The sequence below is a fragment of the Dasypus novemcinctus genome, chromosome 13 (genome assembly GCF_030445035.2).
Source record: "Dasypus novemcinctus isolate mDasNov1 chromosome 13, mDasNov1.1.hap2, whole genome shotgun sequence".
Lineage (NCBI taxonomy): Eukaryota > Metazoa > Chordata > Mammalia > Cingulata > Dasypodidae > Dasypus > Dasypus novemcinctus.
Genome location: NC_080685.1, coordinates 77082642 through 77095744, shown reverse-complemented (window position 1 = coordinate 77095744; position 13103 = coordinate 77082642). Strand labels below are relative to the sequence as shown.

Below are 13103 nucleotides of genomic sequence, written 5' to 3'. Positions count from 1 at the left end.
AAGAGTGAGAGAGAATGCATGGATCAGCTCTCAGCTCTTTTTCAGCTGGCACCTAAGCTACTTCAGGGAGAGGGGAGGATGGAATTGTGGACTAATACACACCTAGACAGCCCAAAGTAAGAGAGAGGAAACAGGGAAGTGATTGAGTAGACTGAAAGTTGTGCAGCCAGCCTGGAGGAGAGAGGAACTAGGAGAGGGAGATGGTGAATTTACAGTTTCTTAAGTGGCCTGAGGGTGTAGGAATCAGGAGTTTGCTAGCCAACAAGCTATCAGGAAACCAGTGGCCTCCTGGGGAACAAAACAGGGGCAAGCAGTCTCAAGAAGCGGAACCTAAAGAGAGGTGTTTTCTTTTTAAATCTTTCTTTTTCCTTTACATGCAGGTACTTTACCTGCAGAGAGGTGGGCTGCGGGGATGATTGATTGATGAGCACAGGCAGCCTGAGATGATTGCTGGTGGTGCTACTGGCCTGAGAGTGAAACCTGTTTTGTTTTTTCTTCCTATATCTAGGTACTTGACTTGCAGAGAGACAAGCTATGGAGATCATAGATTGGTGGGCACAGGCAGACTGAGATTGTTGCTGGTGGCCTGAGAGGGAGAACTGTGCCATTGTTGTTTTTTTCTTTCTCTTTTATGTTCTTTCTTTCTTCTCCTTTCATTTTTCCCCTTTCTTTTTTCTTTATTACTACCATCTTCTGTTTTGTCTTCATTTCTTTCTTCCTTCTCATTTTTCTGTTTTTTTATTTATTCTATTTTCTTGTTTCTTTTTTTAACTTTTAAATTTTTATTCATTTTCATTTTTATGATTTTTAAACCTTGTTAATTAGTTTTTTCTGTATCTTTTGTTGTTCTTTTCCCCTCATTTCCTTTAATTATTCTTTTTTCTCTTCCTCTTTTTTTCATTTTCTGTGCAAGTAATATATTGTCAGTTTAACACAGTCAAATACTAAGATATAGAATAAGTGGAACTAAGTGTAAAAGAGGACAAAACACAAAACTAAACAAAAATAAAACCCTAGACTAGAAAGAGAAACTAACCAACAGAGTAAGCCCATCAAAATAAATAGATACCTTGATAAAAGCAAAAAATTACAAGCCATACTAAGAAACAGACAGAGATGATCCAGTGTGATGAACAAACTAAAAAGCAGGAGAAGATGCATAATGTGGAACAACTAATCAAGGAGTCCAAACTGATATCCTAATCAACTCAATAGAATGAAGGAAGAGATAAAAGATATTAAGAATACACTGGATGAACAAACAAAAAATTGTAAACGTATATTAAAAAATAACAGATCTCATGGTGATGAAAGGCACAATGCAAGAAAATTTTTAAAAACACTAGAAGCACATTACGGCAGATTTGAACAGGCAGAGGAAGGAATTAATGAAGTTGAAGATAAACATATGAAATAGCACAAATATTATAACAGGTAGACAAAAAAAAAGGAAAAATTTCAGCAGGGATGCAGGGAAAAGAATAACAACATGAAACAGGCCAACATATATATTATAGGCACTCCAGAATGAGAAGAGAAGGGAAAGCAGGCAGAAGGAGTAGTTGAGGAAATAATGGCCTAAAATTTCCTAACTCTTATGAGGGACATGAATGTACATATCCAGGAAACACAGCATGCTCCAAATAGAATAAATCCTAGCAGGTCTACCCAGAGATACATACTTATCAGAATGTCAGATTCTCAAGACAAAGAAAGAATCCTGAAAGCAGCAAGAGAAAAGAGATCCAGCACATATAAGGGAAGCCCAATAAGGTTAAATGCTGATTTCTTATCTGAAACCATGGAAGCAAGAAGGCATTTGTATAACATAGTTAAGGCATAAAAAAGAAAAAAAACCTGCCAACCAAGAATTTTCTATCCAGCAAAACTGGCATTCAAAAATGAGGGAGACTTCAAAATATTCACAGTAACAGAAATAGAGAAAATTTGTAAACAGGATTTCTGTCCTTCAAGAAATACTAAAGTGAGTTTTGTAGGCTGAAAGTAAAAAGAACAGGAGACAGAGGGTTGCAGAAGAGTGCAGAAAGATTATTAGTAAGAGTTCATAAAGTATAAAAAGAGAAAGGAAAATTTTAAATGACGTATATAAATCTGATGATAAAATGACTAAAATAAGTATTTTCTTGATAGTAATGGCATTGAATGTTAATGGATTAAATTCTCTCATCAAAGACACAGATTGACAGAATGGATAAGGAAATACGACCCATCTATATGCTGTCTACAAGAAACTCATTTTAGACCCAGGGACATAAATAGATTGCAAATGAAATGTTGGAAAATGTTTTTATACAATAAATGTAGCCAAAATGGGGCAGGAATAGCTATACTAATCTCACACAAAATAAACTTTAAACCCAAAATTGTTGTAAGACACAAAGAAAGACACTACATATTAATAAAAGGGGTAATATACAAAAAAGAAAGAACAATCATAAATATTTATGCACCTAATCAGTGTGCACCAAAATACATGAGATGAGACAAACGTGGCAAAATTAAAAGAAATTGATGTTTCCACAATCATAGTGGGAGAAAACAATACACCAGTATCACCATTAGACAGAACATAATGACAGAGTTTCAAATAAAGAGAGACATTCAATAAGTTAAAGGAACTAGACCTAATACACATATACAGAACATTATACCCCCAAACAGAAGGATATACATTATCTCTGAGTACTCATGGATTATTCCTGAGTGCTCATGGATCATTCTCAGTAAATTTCTCAGAAAATTTAGAAAGATTGAAATTATACAAAGCAATTTCTCTGACCACAGTGGAATGAAGCTAGTAATTAATAAGGGGCAGAGAATCAGAATAGGTACAAATATATGGGGGATAAAACAGCATTCTCTTAAACAATCAGTGGGTCAAGAAGGAAATTGGAAAAGAAATCAGTAACTGCCTTAAAGTGAATGAAAATGAGAACATATCAAAACTTATAGGATACAGCTAAAACAGCGCTGAGAGGAAAATTTATAGCCCTATATGCCTACATTTAAAAAGAAGAAAGCGCTAAAGTCAAAGAACTAACTGCACACCTGGAAGAACTAGGTAGAGAACAATAAACTAATCCCAAAGCAAACAGAATGAAGGAAATAACAAAGATTAAATGAAATTGAGAATTAAAAAAACACTAGAAAAATTAACAAACCAGGAGTTTGTTCTTTGAGGAGATTAATAAAATTAACAAACCCTTAGCTAGACTAGTAAAGAAAACAAGAGACAAGATGCAAATAAATAAAATCATAAATTAGAAAGGGGACATCACCCATCAATCCCAAAGGAATAAAGAGTAATATAAGAGAATACTTTGAAAAATTATATGCCAACAAAATGGAAAATTTAGATGAAATGGATGAACTTCTAGAAACACATTTGCAATCTACATTGATGAAGAAAGAAGTAGAAGAACTCAACAGATCAATCACAAGTAGTGAAATTGAATTAGTCATTGAAAACTTCCCAACTAAGAAAGCTCAGGACCACATGACTTCACAAATTACTTTTCCCAAGCATTCCAGAAAAAAACAACACCAAATCATGCTAAAACTCTTCAAAAAAGTTGGAGGAAACATTACCTAACTCATTCTATGATGCAAATATCACACTAATACCAAAATCACTTGAAGATACCACAAGAAAAGAAAACTACAGGCCAAAGTCTCTAATGAACTTAGATGCAAAAACCTTCAAAAAATACTTGCTAATCATATCCAACAACACATCAAATAAATTATACACTATGATCAAGTGAGTTTGATCCCATGAATGCAAAGATGGTTCAACATAAGAAATTTAATCCATGTAATACATCACATAAGCAGTCTGAAGGGAAAAATTCATATGATCATCACTTTCAATGCCGGAAAGGCATTTAACAAGATGCAGCATCCTTTCTTGATTTAAAAAAAAGAAAACACTTCAAAAGATAGGAATAGAAGGAATCTGCCTTAACATGATAAAGGGTATATATGAAAAACCCGCAGCTGACGTCATATTCAAGGGTAAAAGGCTAAAGGCTTTCTCTTTAAGATCTGTAACAAGACAAGGATGCCCATTGTCACTATTTTTATTTAACATTGTATTAAAATAGTTGTTTAAGCACTTAGGTAAGAAAAAGCAATAAAAAGCATCCAAATTGGAAAGGAAGAAGTAAAACTTTCAGTATTTGCAGATGACAGGATCCTATATGTAGAAAGTTCCCAAAACCTACAACAAAGATTTAGAACTGATAAACAAGTTCAGTAAAGGGGCAGGATTTAAGAGCAACATGCAAAATACCAGTAGTGTTTCTGTACACTAATAATGAGCAAATCTGAGGAGGAAATCAAGAAAAAAAATTCATTTACAAAGCAACTGAAAGAATCAAACATCAAATATCTAGGGAAAAAAAACTTAACTAAGCATGCAAAGGACTTGTATACAGAAAACAACACAACATTGCTAAAAGAAATTTGAGAAGACCTAAATAAATGAAAGTATATTCTATGTTCATAGATCGAAAGACTAAGTATCATTAAGCTGTCATATCTACCCAAATTGATTTACAGATTCAACACAATCCCAATAAAAGTTTCAACAGCAATGTTTTACAGAAATTGAAAAGCCAATTATCAGATTTATTTGGAAGGATAAGGGGTCCCAAATAGCCAAAAAAATAAAATTGAAATTGGAGGAATCATGCTACCTGACTTTAAAGCGTACTATAAAACTACAATGGTCAAAATTGCATGGTGTTGATACAAGGACAGACATACTGAACCAAACTGAGGGTTCTGAAATAGAACTGTGCATATACTGACAACTGATATTCAAAAAGGCCACCAATTCAACTCAATTGGGACAGAAGAGTCTTTTCAACAACAGGTGCTTGGTGAACTGGATATCCATATCCAAAAGAATGAAAGAGGATCACTATCTCACCACTGATACAAAAATTAATGTGGATCAATATGGATCAAAGATCTATTTAGAAGAACAAAGACCATAAAGCTTATATATATTTCAGAACCTATCCCCTGCCTTTCAGGTGAACTCAGAGGACTTGATGAGAAAAAGACTAACAAATATTCTGCATTAAACCTAGATGAAAATGACATAAAACAGGATTTTAGTCAGTTATCTTTACATAAAAATAAACAAGGAGGCATTCTTGATTTTTTAACATAATTTCATTTTATTAATAAATGAAAATGACTTAGAAGAACTAAGGGAAGTTCACTGCCCTTGTGGACTAAAGGTATCTATACAATTTTCTAGTTTTGGTAAGAATAATAATTCATTTCAACTGAAAGAGAATTCAGATAATATGCTTCTTCCAGCAAAGGATTTGAAGAAAAAATATTAATTTAATATTTGGTCATGATTCTGGTCTGACAGAAATGAAGAATTCACAAGTGCATTTAACAACTCTGGCAAACACTCCATCCCATAGCCCTCCCATGTAACCAAATGAATGTGACATCAAGAAAATGGAAATTTATATTTTTGGTAAAATCCATCAGAAAGTGAAAATATTATTAGGAAGAAACAAAAAGGAAAATCTATGACCAAATGTGAAGTCAGATAAGAAAAGAACTGAGTTTCTCACTACACAAGAAGAAAACAATTTATAGTTCACAAGTACAATATTTACTGGATTTATTTCAGACTAACAAAGAAAAATCAGAATTTTTGGGTTTCACAAGCTACACCAAAACCAGTGGTATGTGTGATATAGATGTGTGTAAAGGAGAAAATTGAAATAATCTGTTGTCATTATTTATCTCTTTCCCTTCCACTTGTATATTTACACAGGCTTTTACTCTTTAAAACTATACTTTCCAGAAGTGATAAGGATCATATTCCTGAAATTTTTAAATATGTATTAAAATTCTTAGAATTTTTGCCAACCAAATATAAATATTAACAATAAAGATGCTTGCATTTTTCTACCAAAACACATACACACACAATACAGAATGTCTTGCAGCAGAACAATTCTCAAGCTAAAAATAACAGAAAAGCATAGATAAAATACATCATACATATACACATGTACAAAAACGTATATTTGAAAGCACCAAAGACCATAAAGTCAACCAAATTTGAAGAGCTATGATCTTAGAGAGAAGGTTCTGCAGAGGGTAGAGCCAATTCTTCCAGCCACGTGTTTATACCAAGGGAAGTGTCAATCATTGGCTTCATACAAGAGACCAAGAATTCATGCCCCTAGGTTACTGGCTAATATTACAAGGCCAAGAAATTAGGGAGGAAAAATCGTGGTGTTCTTCAGCATAATTTTCCTCAGTCTCTCAATTCTATCATAAAAATATGCCAGAAGTCCCACAAAATATCTTATTCTTCTTTTCTACTTAACCTTTAGATATCTTACTAATACCATCCTAGTTTCTAGCCAAAAGCCAGGAAAGGTCTGGTTCTGTAACCCAAACATAAGGAGAAAGGTTTGCAGCAATTTTTGCTTTGAGCAATTTTCAAGTACATGAATAAAGTTTTAGAATTTTTTGTCCCATAAGTGCAAATGGAAGAATGAAGCCCTTATATAGAATCAAGAATATCAAATAATTTGAAAGAAACTTCTAGAAAGATACGTAAAAATAATGACCACTATTGATTGCCCTCATTTAAATATTCATTAATTAAAATTTACAAAATCCATTTTCAATCTAAAGAAGTGTTTTCTCATTTTTCTGACTGTTAGACTTGAATATATGAATAAATACAAGAGCATGTCATATATGAAAAGAAAAAAAAATAAAAGAAAAGAATCCATGACAAATACTTAGGCAAAGGACTTTTAATCTCACAGGAGTTCAGCACTGGTGATGCAGCTAAAACTTGTACAAACAAGACTGACTATAAAAAGCATATGAAAGTGATAGAAAACTGCTGGTTCCATAGAAAATGCCTGGCTTTGTTCAGCACAGTATTTTTGAGATTCCTTAATGTCCCTTTATATCAGCTTCTAGTATTCCATTTTATCAACATACCACCATTTATTTATCCATTTGTCCCTTTTTGGGCATTTGGATTATTTCCTGTTCATGGGTATTTTCCTAAAGTCATTATAAAAATATACTTACAAGTTTTTTGTTTTGTGTATATATCAAGGTAAGATAAATATCTAATGCTTTAAACATAGTAATTAGGTAAAGTTGTTTAATAATGATCTCCAAATCTGTTTTCGTTAGAATCTTCTGACAAGGATGAGAAATAGTATTGGAGTGTATAAGAGATTTATTGGGAGAAATGTGTGAAGAAAAAAAAGTGGAGGGAGATAAAGAAGGTGAGAAAGCCTTCAGACTACAATGCAATATTAACCCTTGTGAAAAAGTGGCAGAAGGAAGAATTGGGTAAGAGGCATCTCAAACTGTGATGCAATACCAAAAAAAGCTTTGATTGAGCTAGTAGGAGTCCTTGAACCAAAGTAACCAAGCTGAGGAGTTCTACAATTTACAGAAATGGGACTATTTTAGAACTACTGCCGTGTTTAGTCATTTACTGGGAACAACATGGATGTGATGGTGATTCCAGAGCAGCAGCAGATAGGGTGGTCAGTCAAATATGTTTCTTTTTTTAATTTTTTTTTATTTTTAAGTGTCTTCTTTTTAAAGATACATAGATCATAAGAAATGCTACATTAAAAAATATGAGGTTCCCAGATATGCAACACCCCACCCTACTCCTCCCACATCAACAACCTCTTTCATCATTGTGGCACATTCATTACATTTGGTGAATACATTTTGGAGCACTGCTACACCACATGGATTATAGTTCACATTATAGTTTACACTCTTCCCCAGTCCATTCAGTGGGTTAGGGCAGGGTATATAAGGTCCTGCACTGGTCCCTGCAATATCATTCAGGAAAACTCCAAGTCCCAAAAATGCCCCCACATCACACCTCTTCTTCCCTCCCCCTGCCCTCAGTAACTCCTGTGGCCACTGTCTCCATATCAATGATACAATTTCTTCCATTGCTAGAGTCACATAGTTCTGTAGTAGAATACAAGTAAGTCCACTCTAATCCATATTTTATTCCTCCATCCTGTGATCCCTGGGATGAGATGTTCACTCCACTTCTAAATTAAGAGGGGGCTTAGATCCCACATGGCTGATGGATGTCATTCTCCTGATTGCAGTTATAGACACTCTTGTTTCCCTGGAGTGTTTGTTGTCCATCTTTACCTCCCTGTTAGCTGGCCTGGGTAAGTCCAACCAACCAGAGAGTAAGTGTTGCAACTCTGCTGAAGTTCAGGGCCCAGCTGGTACATGGCCAGTCCAGAGATTCAAGTCTCCTGGATATACACTAACCCCAGGTTCTACACATGCCCCAGAAGAGGCATGTGTAGAAAGGTCACATCTGAGTCCAACTCCATCACACTGAGGAGCACAAATTCCAAAGTAGGGCCCACTGGCAAGGCACTGAACTCCAGAGCCATGACTGTAGAACCTGTGTGTCTCCATAGCTCTCAGGCACACCAGTACGTGGGATTGTATCTACTTTTGTTGCCTCTGGGAGCCTTCTGAGATGTGCATAAGTGTAACCCTTCTGATGACCCTGACTCATTTTGAAGTCTCTTAGCCATATAAATTCATTTGTCTTTACTATTTCTCCTTTTTATTCAAGGTCTTTTTCTAGTTGCATCACCAGCTGGTGATTGGTTGTAATCCCTCAGGGCCAGGGAAGTTCATCCCCCCCACACTGGGGACAGGGGAGGTAAAGCATGTACATGCTGAGCTTGGCTTAGAGAGTGGCATGGAGGCTATTTGATATGATTGGATTGAATATATTCTCTTACTATTTCTTCTATATGATACCTATTTATTTTTCCCTCTTTTACATCTTATTCTGGATTAATTGAATAATTATATGTTCCACCTTATCTTCATGATTAGCTTATTTCTATATTTACATTTTTTGTTTTAGTTTTTTCTCTAGAGTTTGCATTTTACATTTACTACAATATACCTTAAATATTATTGTTTCATTTCATATAGAATGTAAGGATCTTTAAATAGTAAACATTTATCTCTCTCCCACTATATATACTTTTGCTTTCACACATTTTAATTCTACATATATTACACATTATCAACTCTACCATACATTGTTAATATTTTGACATTAAACATCCAAAGCTCTTTTTAATAAAATTAAAATTATTAAAAAACTATTTTATATTCACCTACATATTTACAATTTATTGTACTTTTCATTCCTTTGTGTAGATCAAGTTTTCATCTAGTATGATTTAACTTCTGTCTGAAGAACTATTTTAATATTTGTCTTTTGTGGTACAGGCCTGTTGATAAATCCTCTTGTAAATTCTCTTGGCCTTGCATGTCTGAAAAATAGTTAATCTTCAATTTTGAAATATTTTTTATGAGTATACAAATGTAGGCTCGTACTTTTTGCCTTTTATTTATTCCTTAGTTCTTTTAATTTATTATGCAGTTTTCCTTTGTCTTGACAAATATCTGGCAAAAAGCCTGTCTTATTTCTTTCTTTTTCTACTTCTGTGTTTCCTTTCCCCTGGGTGCTTTTAAGACTTTTTGCTTATCCCTTTTTCCAGTTATATGGTTATGGTATGCCTCTGTATTTGTCCTCCTTGGGGTTCATCAAGCCTTTTGAATCTCATGGTCATCAATTTGAAACACAATGTCACTATTACTTTTTAAAAATATTTTCTTCTCCTCTCTCCTTCTGGAACTCTAATTTTTGTTCATTTCCTCAAGACTTATTCTTTTTTTTGCTTCATTTCTTCATTTCTCTTAGTGTATTTGATATTCTTTTAGTATATCTGAAATGTACTGATCTTTTCCTATGCAGTATCCAATATGCTATACTGCTGCCCAGAGAATTTAATTAAAGATGTATTTAATTTAAATATTTATTAGTTCCATTTACTCCTTTTTTACATCTTAAATTTCTCTCATCATTCTATTTGTGGTTTTCTTCTGATATTTTCACAGGCTGACATATGAAATACAGGTACATTAAAACCCTCGTTGCTAAATTCTAACAATCTCATGGCAAGTTCCACAACCCTGAATCTGCTGTTTCCCATCAGCTCTGAATGCATATGTCTTATTCTGACATTCATATCTTAACACTCTGTTCCAGAACAACATATAAATTATTTGTAAAAAAGTCATTTTTTATCTATTTTCTCCACCTTTTTCTCTCTTTTCTTTCATAAATTTTAAATTCCTCTACTGCTAATTCATACCTATATCACCTGCCATTCTGTTATTACTTTCTTGTTTTTAAAATGTAATGACCATATTTTCTTGCCTCTTCACTTATGCAGTGGTTTTCATTATATACCTGATATTGTGTTTATGTTCCATGAGAGAAGTTTGCCATTCTTCTCTGTTAGAAATAGAAGGCAAGAGTTAATCATCTCAATATTGCTTGGGATTGAGTTGAGGGGGAGCTAGTTCCCCTCTAAGAAGTCTCATTCTATGCCTGGTCTAACTCAGTCACTGCCTTTCTGGCTTTTGTCTGAGAGCTTGGAGTGTTTTCTAGGTCTTAAAATACTTCACGATAGTAAGTGCTGCCCTTAGGATTTTCTTTTACTGATTCCATGTAGCTTGAAAATTTAGCAAATATCTAGATTTTAAGAACAGCATTGGAATAAAAGGTGCAGCCACACCCCTCCTCCTGATGGTATCTGCTTTCTTAGAACTGTGAGACAGGGAGATTTTACCTTGCCTCACTGAAGGTTTAAACCTAGATCTCCAGCCTCCTGCACTGCAACCAAACATTGTAAATGCCCTGGCCAAGGACACCCTTTATTGAAACTCTTTAAGACTCTCATTTTTTAATTAAGCCCTGTGCAACCACTACAACTTTTCTGGCTTTTATTTCCTCTGGCCTTTCTGAACCAAAAACTGGACCACTTTCTGAGCCAAGAACTGGATCACTTTCTGAACCAAACCTGATCCTTAGTCCACACCCAGAGCTGACAAAATGGCCCCAAGGAATAAGCAGCTAGCTAACAAAGGTTCATCTCTGAACACTTTAGAATTTCACTTCATCTAAATCGGCTACGCTAAACAACTTGAGGTTCAAATCTGGCCCACCAGCAGTTTTAACTAAAGCTTTATTGGAACACAGCCACACTCTTTAATTACAAATTGTCTGTTTTAGCTTTCAAACTACAAAGGCAGAGCTGAGTACTTATAACAGTACTGGGGAAGTCATACCACCAGCAGTGGTCACCTCCCAGCCCTTACTTACCTCACCTCCTTTTCTATTCTGTGTACATATTTCAATATATTTCTATTCCACCACCTTGGGGACATTTTAAGTTTAAAGAAAATGCCCAACTCTACCTTAAACCTGGAAACCAGAAGCAAGCAGGGCTACCTGCTTATCACTGCAGGAACTAGTGACAAGGCCCCCTCTACCCGGGATGTATAAACACCCTTGTCCTGGGCAGCACAAATTTATCTCTGCTCTCCATGCACAGTGGCCTCCCCAGGACACAGGCCACTGTGGGATCTCTTCACCCTCTCTTTTGGACCTTTTGTCCTGTGTGAGTTATAAAGTGGCCATTTGCTGAAAGTTTCTGTTGCTCCTGAGCCTGTCTTTCCATGACTGTGGTGTAGGAACCTGCTCCACAAACAGAGACCTTAGACATCACAAGCCTAAGATATTTACTATCTGGTTCTATACAAAAATGGTTTGCTGCCCTCCGATCTAGACCATGCTGTTCAAAAAAAGAAAATGTAAGCCATATATGCATTTTTTTTTAATTTAGTAGCTATCTTAAAAAATAATAAGAAATAAGTAAATAAATTTTAGTAATTTATTTAATATCGTATTCAAAATATTAATTCAACATATTATCTGTATAAAATATTAATTGGATATTTTACCTTCCTTCTTATTCAGTAAAGTATACTTAATTAAACAGTGTCCTTCACAAATTCAAGTCTACCTAGAACCTCAATATATAATTTCTTTTGGAAATAGGGCAGTGGTAGATCTAATTAGTTAAGATGAGGTTATACTAGATTAGGGTGGACCCTAAATCCAGTACTACTGACCTTCTTATAAAAGGAGGGAAATTTGGATACAAAAGCAAAGTCACAGAGGGAAGATTCCCATGTGAAGTCAGAGGCAGGGACTGGATTTCATACTGCCTCAACCAACTAATGCGTGGAAGTGATAAGGAAGGATTCTCTTCTAGAAGCTATGGTGAGATTATGACCCTGCCTTAACTTTAATATCACACTTTAAGCGTCCAGAACTGTGAAAGAAAAAAAAAAATTCTCTTCCGTTAAGACATGTGGTTTAAGATAATTTGTTATGGCAGTCCTAGGAAAATAATAGTCTTCAAAATCCAGTACATAATTTACACTTAAAGGTCATCTCAATTCAAACAAGCCATAATTCAAGGATTCAATAGTCACGTGTCTAGTGGCTAAAATATCACAAATTTGGACCTGGCTGTTTCACATTTTTATGGTGCTTTTAAAATAATGATTTTTGGTAAAATATCTGATATTTTTAGTGAATGCCATGGAGATTTTGCCTACCATGGTCTACTACAGTCTATCAAGAAGAAGGAGTTAGATACCAGATTTTGTTTTTGACTACTATACCTATGCATCAGAATATATCAATTCATGAGAAGAATATTTTGATGACATGAAGTTAGAGTTGTAGCCAAGAAAATTATTTGAAGTATATTAATATGTATCAAGAAAAATCATTCTAATTATGTAAATTTTAATGATCAAATAACTATATAAAGAAGTTTTTTGCAAATATATGTTATTGATATTTCAGCAGCAATTTTATTTTTGAAATGAGTTTTTTATTAGAATCATGTTCACCAATATTATACAATCAATTTTTATTCAATAAATATTTAAAACATTTTTTTTTCATTTTTATTAACACTTGGGTTTTCAAATATGTCACATTGCTTTGATTATAAATGAATTTGAGCATCTCCTCATATGCTTTTTAACTCTCTGGATAACCTCTTCTGCAAACTGCTTGTGCATATTCTTTGTTTGTCTTTTGAGATTTCAGTCTTTTTTTAATTGATTTG

At 34.3% G+C, this 13103-nt stretch overlaps 1 pseudogene; it reads left to right on the top strand.

The window, feature by feature from the left end:
• Positions 1–3364: 3364 nt before the first annotated feature.
• LOC101430949 (protein DBF4 homolog A-like) lies at positions 3365–5842 on the top strand (annotated as a pseudogene).
• Positions 5843–13103: the final 7261 nt, after the last annotated feature.